Raw genomic sequence first — 9,204 nt, 5'->3', positions numbered from 1 at the left:
AGTTTCCTAAAGAGAGGTGTCTAGGGCCATTTGAGATGCTTTAGGTTACCCACAACAGAACCACATGAGGCTGGGCACAAGATCTATGCCCTTCAAGAACAACAAGTAGTTGCCAGAAGAAATATCCTGGGGCATCAAGAAAGTCACTAGATGTATGTGATTAGGCAGCTGAATCCCATCTGTACTGGATAGTCAGCTGAAGAGCTTCCTAATGACAGACAGCTAGTGCACATATACATTCACTCCTAAATTTAGGTAGACACCTAAACCCTACATGTTGTGTCAGTTCCATAGTTCCTAGCTATGAGACGGATGAGTGCATGGAACACTGAGAGCAGAGCATAGGACAGTCTTAGGAGGAGTTCCTTGCTGAACACCATACAGTGATGATCCTCAGAGAAGAAAAACATTAAAAGTGCTGACATACTGGTAATGGCATTTTATGTGTTCTCTTGGCATGTAGTTAGTCCCACTGTCACAGTATGTTTATTCTTCTTATGGGAAAATAAAATAAAATAAAATAAAATAAAATAAAATAAAATAAAATAAAATACAGATCCCCAAGGCTTTGACAAGAAGACACTCCTAGTATTTATTCATTTCCACAAATAGATGTAGTAAAACTTTTGCCAATAAAAGTTCACAATAAAGATAGTCGAACAATATGGGGAGAAAGAATTACCATAGGGAGGCCACAGTTCCAGGTTCATTTGCTAGGCTTCCTTTAACGTGGACCATCAAGCCCTACAGTAGCACAACATTTCTCCCATCGGCAGGTCAGGAGGAAAGGCGTATTTCATGCTCACGTTGCTGACCCAGACCTCTGGCCAAAAGAGAGTGATATTGATGTGCTCTGGAGCAGGTTTATCTGACTCTTAATCAGAGCGCCATTAGCCTGACACAAGGGTCAAAGTAGAGAGTATAAAATGCACTGATATAGGAGGATAGAGAGTCTGTGGCACTTCCTCTAATTATTTTTATTACCGTGTTGGACTTCAAAACAGCAGCTTAGGAAAAGAAATGGCAAGGTAAAACCCTGACCCCACTGAGAGCAATGGGAATTTTATTATTGACCTCACTGTGACAAAACCTGATTTTTCCCTAAGTTTAAAGAGTAGGTATTTGTTTTAAGAATATTAGTATTGCGAGACAGACAGGGATTTCAGTGAGACTGAGAAACTTCCTGGTGATTTTCAGTGCAAACCAGAGACCGTCAAATCCAAAAACTTGGTTTCTCTCTTTCCTGCTGGGTATGATTCGCTAGTATCTGTCAGGGCCCTGATTGCACTAATTGGCTTTAATTGCCCAGGCCAGCCTCACCTGGAACCTGGAAACTGCCTATGGGCCCAATAATTATTGGGTGGTTTTCCTGGATAGATAGTGAGCCTGTGTTGTAGGTAGCTTTCTTTCCATCTTCTGGATAGGCATCAGACCTATGCTGTAGTCCTGTTTGTGGTCCTTCATCCAGTGTTCCTGAATGGTGTCTCTAGCTGGACAATGAACCTAATCATTACTTTGTTGTTTGTTTTTTTTTAGAGACTGTCATTTGACAGTTTGTGATCATTATCACCAACACAACCCTGTTCAGTTACTGTGTGACTGTACCCAGTTAGAAGGTTCACCCCATGCTCCTGGCTGGTCTTTTCGTGTAGCGCACTTCTGTTCCTGCTGCTCTCTGGTAACGTTCCTCTCCAAAATGAAGCACCCAGTGGAAGGTGATGCTACTGAAAGTGGAAACCCCATGCTAGTAAGAAATCCCTTATTCATGAAGGAAAACATGTTAAAGAAAAATATTGTTCAAGTCTTTCCATTTCTGCTCTGTTAATGTTTTATTAAACTGCATTATTGATAGGGCCAGTGGCCTCTTCTATTACTTCAGAGAGAAAATTAAAACTGAAGACTCCTAACGTACTTTCACTAGACTAGTGATAACTTTCTATATATATAACTTTCTATATATATATATATATATCGCACTAGACTAGTGATAACTTTCTATATATATAACTTTCTATATATATATATCGGAATTAACTGTTATCTGGAAGCCTTTGGTGACAACAAATTCATTTTATAAATTGAGTCATATTGTTGGCCACTTTTCTTACTTAGATCAATAAGCCTTATTTTTGCTGCTTACCTCATTTTTAACAACAAAACAATTATGCCTCAGAAAATACAGAGGTTTGGGGAAAACAAATAAACTTTACAGGAAACAGCTGCATCAGCAGGCAGACATGCTCCTTGTCAGAGTGTTATTTGTTATGCTTTACCATTTAAAGAATTTCAAAAATAAATGTGCATGGAGGGATGAAAGTGTGTAGCAGAAAACTGATAATTGGCTACGGAGGTTCTTCACTATTCCTGTAGGCTAACAATTACAAATCCAGGTCAGTAGACTCCAATCTATTTCAACATTGCTGCTTTTTAAATTAGTTGACTTAGTGAGTGACTCCGCTATTCCATGGAGTATATCTGCCTTTAGAGGCTTGTACACTCTTCCTGAGTTTGTAGTAGTCTACATCTGCCTAACTCTTTCTTGTATGCACGTGTCAGTGCTCTGAAGACACTCACGTGTATAAATCCATAAAAGTCTTTTCTTCAAGTCTATGAAAGCTTCTCAGGTACGGTTCTATTGAAGGTGAGCTACTATTTCATCATTGTCAGCCCATAGTTCCCAGGGCTTCTCTTATTTCCTTTATGTACATCAGAGCAATATTTAATTTATTAATTACAGTCTATTTTGCCCAGCTCTTCTAAGCGGCCTTAGAAAATGCATAACCAGAATTCAGATAAACACCTCCAGATTCTGGCTTATATTCAATGTAAATATAGGAGGGAGCCTAGTTCAAAGGAGAAATCAACTACAGAATTCCTGGGTTATCTGCCAGGAATGTTCATGATGGTGGGGATGCAAGAGATGGTTGGGCAGTTCAAGGAGCGCCTTAAAAGTACACCACAAGGGTGGCAGCTTGATCCCAATGTAAGTTTGAACCACCCTTTGCCATGAATGCATCAGAGACTCCAGTTCTGAATGACAGGCAAGAGCAGAAGTAGTGTGTGTGCTACGTGTGTGTTTGTGTGTTCAGCCTGGAGAAGAGAAGGCTCTGGGGAGGCCTTACAGCTGCCTTCCATGGGCCTACAGGAAAGCTGGGGAGGGACTCTTTGTTAGGAAGTGTACTGACAGAACAAGGGGGAATGGCTTTAAACTAAAAGAGGGCAGATTTAGATTGGATATCAGGAAGAAATTCTTTACTGTGGGGGTGGTGAGGCAGTGGCACAGGTTGCCCCATCCCTGGAGGTGTTCAAGGCCAGGCTGGATGGGGCTTTGGGCAGCCTGGTCTGGTGGGAAGTGTCCCTGCCCATGGCAGGGGGTTGGAATTATATTATCTTTAAGGTCCCTTCCAATCCGAACAAGGTTCTAAAACAACTATTGTTACAGAGGATACTACAGAAAATGGAAGACTTAATTTTCAGGAAGGGAGGAAGAGGCACCAGTTATATAATTCCTCCACTCACCATTGCTACAGCCACTTTTGATCAAAGCATTCCATGAGATGAAACTACATATGTAACAAACAACAACAATGGCCTGTTTTCTAGGGAAGGCAAGAGTAGCCATTGTTGCTTCTCTGCTGATCTTTTTAATTTCCATTTCCTTAATATGATACCATGAAAGTTAGATTCAGTAGTGTCAGTTCATTAATTGGAACTGAAGTATTCAAGCCACTGTATTTTTTCCTTAGGAGAAAAGAATAATAATTGTTTGGTTGTTTGCTTTTTTTTGCCATCTTTTTAACACTGACAGTGTATTCACTACCACTGTAGGTGGTAGTGTGATATCTTAGCTGTCCTTAAAGCTGCTAGCATGCCTGTAAGAATCCATTCCTATTAATATTTTAAAGTAATTATTAACAAATTACAACTGCATGCTTAAGATATAGATTTCTGTATATGCAGTTTTCTGCCACAGTGCAACACAGCATATCAAAGTCTGGACTATAAATTCCAATAGCTACCTTATATGAAAAAAACAGTGACAGTGCTCAGTCTCCAGGTCCTGTTCTACTATACCCTATGCTTGTACAGTACTGCAAGTAAGGGCGTCTTATACTGGAGAGGAAATGGGACAAGTTCCTGACAAAACCATCTATATGTAATAAGCCCTTAAAGAATTCCTCTTCTGTATCTTTTACCCAGTGGCTGAGTAAACTCGTACAATCTTTTTAACATCCACTGTATTTTATGGCAAGATGTTTCACAGAATAGAAAAGTCTCTCCTTTTGTTTTGAAAATGGCACATCTGTTTTATTTAATGTCTTCATGTTCTCCTATCATAAGAGATAGGCAAATAGGGAGTGGTTATTTGCTTTTCCATGTCAGAAGCAATTTTATAGACCTATAGTATATTATCTTTCAGTTCACTCTAGTCAGAAGTTTTGATATAGTCTGTTCTTTTGTGTGAACATTGTAATATATCTTTGGCTGTGCTCATCTCCCTGTAGGTATATTTTGCAATCATACTGTATTTTTCTGAGATGAGAAATAAGAACAGTGCACAGTATTTGAGGTCAGCACACTGCAGAGATGTAGAATCACATAATATTCGTGCAAAAACAGTCCCTTCACAAAAAGATTGAGAAATAAAATGTTATGCCAGTTTCAAGTTCAAGTGCAGTTCTTCTGGTTTAAAGGGAGGCCAGACCTACAATTCATCTACCTAGGCAGGGGGTTTACTCGGTAACACAGTAATCTTAAACAACCATCACTTAAATGATTATTCTGTTCAAACAACTGATCTGTGCTTGATCATACCAAAGCCAAGCCTTGGGTAACAGAGGACTGAAACATCCTTCTCTAATAATCCAGAGATGCTTACATAACCCTAGAATAACTCTCTAATTTTTCAGGTAAATCAATATCCTTCAACCTGTATTTATGTACTGAACCTTTACTGCTTAGCTAAGGTTGCGTTCAAGCCCCATGAGTCAAGTACCTCACTAGAACCTTGCTGCCTTCTTGTTTGTGGCAGTGAAATTCTCATCTGGGGTAACGAGATATTTAACCACAGAATCAAGACAAAATAAACTAATAATTCCTTATTTCACACTAACTGACATAAGTAATACTGATGCTACTTGCCAGATAGAAACTCTTCTACTAGTTTTTAACATTCAGGTTCATGCTACCTAATGTTTTTTCAGGCTAACGTTAATTAAATGAAGAGTCTGACTTGATAGGACTGTGTGGGTTGAAAACTTCCATTACTTGTGTTGTAAACTTTTGTGAATAAAAAGAGAAACTCTACCCCTGGCATTGTCAGCCTCCCATCTTTGTACACCAGAAAAAAAAAAAAATATATATATATATACACACATATATCCCTGACAGTTAGAGGGGGAGTAGGGAATAGAATCACGATCCAAAATGTTACTTTAAAAGTCTGTGAAAATTTCATCCCTTTTACTACATTCCTTTCTTTAATAATCACTTAGTCAGCTAAGTCTCCAAAATGGAGAATACTTTCTTCACTGACTGAACTTCTGACATTATTACCATGCAAGGAAATCATTACACCATGCCCCAATGCCTATTTGAAAGATTGCAAAGTCTTTTTGGTAATTCTGCTAAGAATGTGTTTCTAATGGAAACTGTTTTCCAAATGAAAATAGTGTCTAGATAAAGACAGTCAACTGCATAATGAATGTTATAACTGCTGATTAATAGTTTACGCATGAAGTAGATTAGTTGGTAGGCAACAGAGCAAGGATGACAAGGAAGACTTAGGAAAATGAAAAGCAGCCCCCACACTTATGGTTGCTTATAGAGTAAACAATACTGCCCCTCCCAGCACAGCAATAACCATCTGTTTTCATAACATATATGAATATCTTGTGGTACTTCCTGCTGTTCTGGTTAGTATCATGTTTGCTTTGTCTGTACACCAGAAGACAGACACTGGCAGAGATGCTCTTTTTGCAGTCAGCTGTATTGCCTAGAGTAAATGGGGGTGGAGGGGGATATGTAAAAGACTTAAGCTAAAACTAGCACAGATCATCCCAAGCTGTGGGAACGAATGGCTAAGTTAAAAAGAGGCCAGTGATTCTGGATTTACTGACTCAATATAGTATATCTGCATGGATCAGTGAAGCACTGTGGGGGTATTTTAGCTGAAGCCTGGAAGCCCTTATTTATACACAGCACTGTACCCCAGCAAACAAACTCTCTGAGTCCCAGGGGTTCGCTATCCATCTCTCTGCAGTGTGCTTCTTAATGGCCCCCTTTGCAGGGGATTTAGAGCTCGTCTCCATGCCCCTGCCTTCACAGTGCAGTCAGTCTGCAGCTCCTGTGGACACTTTCCATTTGTGGAAACAATGAAGGTGTGAATATTTGACCTTACTTCATAGGTATGGGAACAGCAATCTTCGAAAGGATTCTGTGGTATTGGAACAATGTTTAGACCACAATTTTTCACAACATATACATGAGGAAGACTATAACAGGTATTTTTATTAATATTTAGGTGTTGAAAACTTTGCAAAAGGTATATGTCTTTCTGGAAATTGGGTCCATATTATGTTTTCAAATCTTACTGAAAGATGCTAAGTACTGTAGCCTGCTTCTGGGCTGCAATGATATTTCAAGGTCTGTTTGGTTGGTTGGTTGGTTGGTTGGTTGGTTTTCATGCTGTGCTTCTTCCTTTTTTCTTTTTTTTTTTTTTTTTCCCCGGGTTCTCCCAGCTCAAAATGACATTTTGAGAGGATATTTTTCGCATGATAGTCTCTGGCAATGAGGAAGTGTACGTAAGAATTGCATTTCTTCGTATTTCCTGGTTAATCGAAACATATGTGATTGTTATGTGATCAGAATGATTTTTTTTCAAAGACTGAATTTTTTCTTTTCTGTTGTTAAGTAAATTCCTCAGATATCATCCTGTTATGGCTGTAACATACAACAATGTTCCTGGCTTGGGAGCCATGTTGCTATCTGAAAATGCTTCCTCTTAACTTGTCACCAGTACCCTTCCAAGATCATTGTTGCCAAAATGAGTTTTTTCAAATGTTCCTATTTTTGTTTTGTTTGCTGACCTGCAGTTGACTCGATGCCACTTGTGTCCGTCCAGATGCAGCGTGCTAATTTCTGAATGTCACAGCTGGCTGTGCCTTGAGGTTCAGATGACAGAAGACAACCCCTCTTAGCTGGGGAGAATTCAGATGGATATGAAAGAAGGTGGCAGGACAGATGAAGAGCTTTGTTTCTGTTCAGATAAGCCACTAATTCGACCACACCTGCAAATGAGTGCGGCTCTAAGAATAGCAGGCAGGACTAACTAGCATGTCCCAACACAGCACACCTTATCTCATCTTTACTTACTGATGCCCCAAGTCAGCTGACAGGAACCCCATGAAGCCCAACAAGAGGAAGTGCACAACCCTGCACCTGGGGAGAAACAACCCCAGGCAAGTTGGAAAGCAGCCTGGCAGGAAAGGCCCTGGGAATCCCGGTGGACACCGACATGAGTCAGCAACGTGCCCTTGCTGCTGAGGTGGGTAACGGTATCCTGGGCTGCATGAGGTACAGTGCTGCCAGGTGTTCCCTTCCCCCCTGCTCAGCACTGGTGAGGCCACACCTGGCATACTGCTTCCAGTTCGGGCTGCCCAGTACCTGAAGTGGACGGCCACTAAGGGGGTGAGGGGACTGGAGCACCTCTCCTGTGAGGAGAGGCTGAGAGCCAGGACTGCTCAGCCTGCAGGAGAGAAAGATGGTGCAGGGGAAATACCCCATCAGTGTCTATAAATAAGTGAAAGGAAGGTGCAAAACAGATGGAGCCAGGCTCTGTTCAGTGGTGCCTGTGGGCAGGACAAGAGACAATGGGCACAAACCGGCACACTTTCCCCCTGCACGGGAGTGAGGCTTCTGCCATGTCCATAGCCACCAGAGAAGGTCTAGTGGAGGCTGAGCTGGAACAGGGGCTCTAGGCTGGGACTGGGCAGGGACTAACCTGCCTCTTCCTTCTCTTTCCCATATTCCTATGTATTTCTTAGGCTATATACAAAATCATGCTGCCATTTGGTCTCCCTATGTATGGGCTGTCTGGGTATTACACAAAGGTGCTTATCAATGGACAGTAGCAGCAGCAGAGAACTCCTGAAGCAGCACCAGGTAGGACCTCAGAAAATAGAGAAGTGAGAATGGACAAAGGGACAAGCTATAGGCAATTTTCTTCTGCAATTTTTCTAACTGCTTGCCATTTCAAGGTATACCTTGATATAAGATGGATGTTGTATTTGTATTATCAAGCTGTGCTCATGCTGCTATATGATAGAGCAGTGGTGAATTACACCTGCTGAGAACCTGCTTCTAGAGCAAGTAGTAGGAAACTGTAACTGCTGTTAATGAATGGCTGTGACCTTTAAGGCCTGCTGGTGGAGATCCCAGTCTTCCAAAAATTATGAAACAGGTTTTTTTTGGTTTTTTTTTTTTGTTTGTTTGTTTGTTTGTTTTAACATGGTACCATCCTGAGTTGAGTGGTTTATTTCACTGAGCAACATCCATTAGCTTGCTGAGATTAGCTACAGCAAACCATATCAGTAACTATGGGTTCTCTCTAATCTGCTAAGAAAAAAAATAATAATAAAGTCAGCTAGAGATCTTAAATATGTAGAATTTTTTGCTCAGTGCATGGCTTTCTGACACATACATAAGCTACCACTGGCACAATATTAATGGGACTCCTGTGAACAGCAAATAAACCATTGCTTTGACAATCATGTGTTTGCACATTTTATTAATAAAAGGAAGCTGTAAATGGAAGGCTTAGTATTTTGGTGGGATTCTGTTTAAGTGGTTGAGCTGAAAACTTGCCTCATCCTTTCCCAAGATACCCAAGCATAGTTAGCCATATAACAGCAAACAAAGGGCCATCCTTCTTACATGTGGAGTGTGTTAACTGCTGAACTTCAGAGGCCCAGCCATGTTTGGTGGGCTGAAAAGTTATTGCCCATGACAAGGCCAGTGAGTTATTCCTTTTATTCTCTCATGCACAAGCCCTCATTACCAAAAAATATTACTTGAGCTTGTTTTGTTTTTTTCTTTCTGAGGAAAGTCACGCCCAGCTGCTTTAATTATAATGCTAAGTACATACATATAAACATTATTTCTTTGGCTGGGAGAACATAAGCTAGAGGGGGCTTTGGAGCTTTT

At 40.6% G+C, this 9,204-nt stretch overlaps 1 long non-coding RNA gene across 1 annotated transcript; it reads left to right on the top strand.

The window, feature by feature from the left end:
- Window positions 1-6,723: 6,723 nt before the first annotated feature.
- On the top strand, window positions 6,724-8,791 carry LOC125184436 (uncharacterized). The gene is made up of 3 exons (XR_007168417.2): window positions 6,724-6,799; window positions 7,095-7,546; window positions 8,046-8,791. It is a non-coding gene; the product is annotated as an uncharacterized lncRNA (long non-coding RNA).
- Window positions 8,792-9,204: the final 413 nt, after the last annotated feature.

This window comes from Anser cygnoides, chromosome 2 (assembly GCF_040182565.1).
Source record: "Anser cygnoides isolate HZ-2024a breed goose chromosome 2, Taihu_goose_T2T_genome, whole genome shotgun sequence".
NCBI classification, from domain to species: Eukaryota; Metazoa; Chordata; class Aves; order Anseriformes; family Anatidae; genus Anser; species Anser cygnoides.
This window is presented reverse-complemented; position numbering and strand designations above follow the sequence as displayed.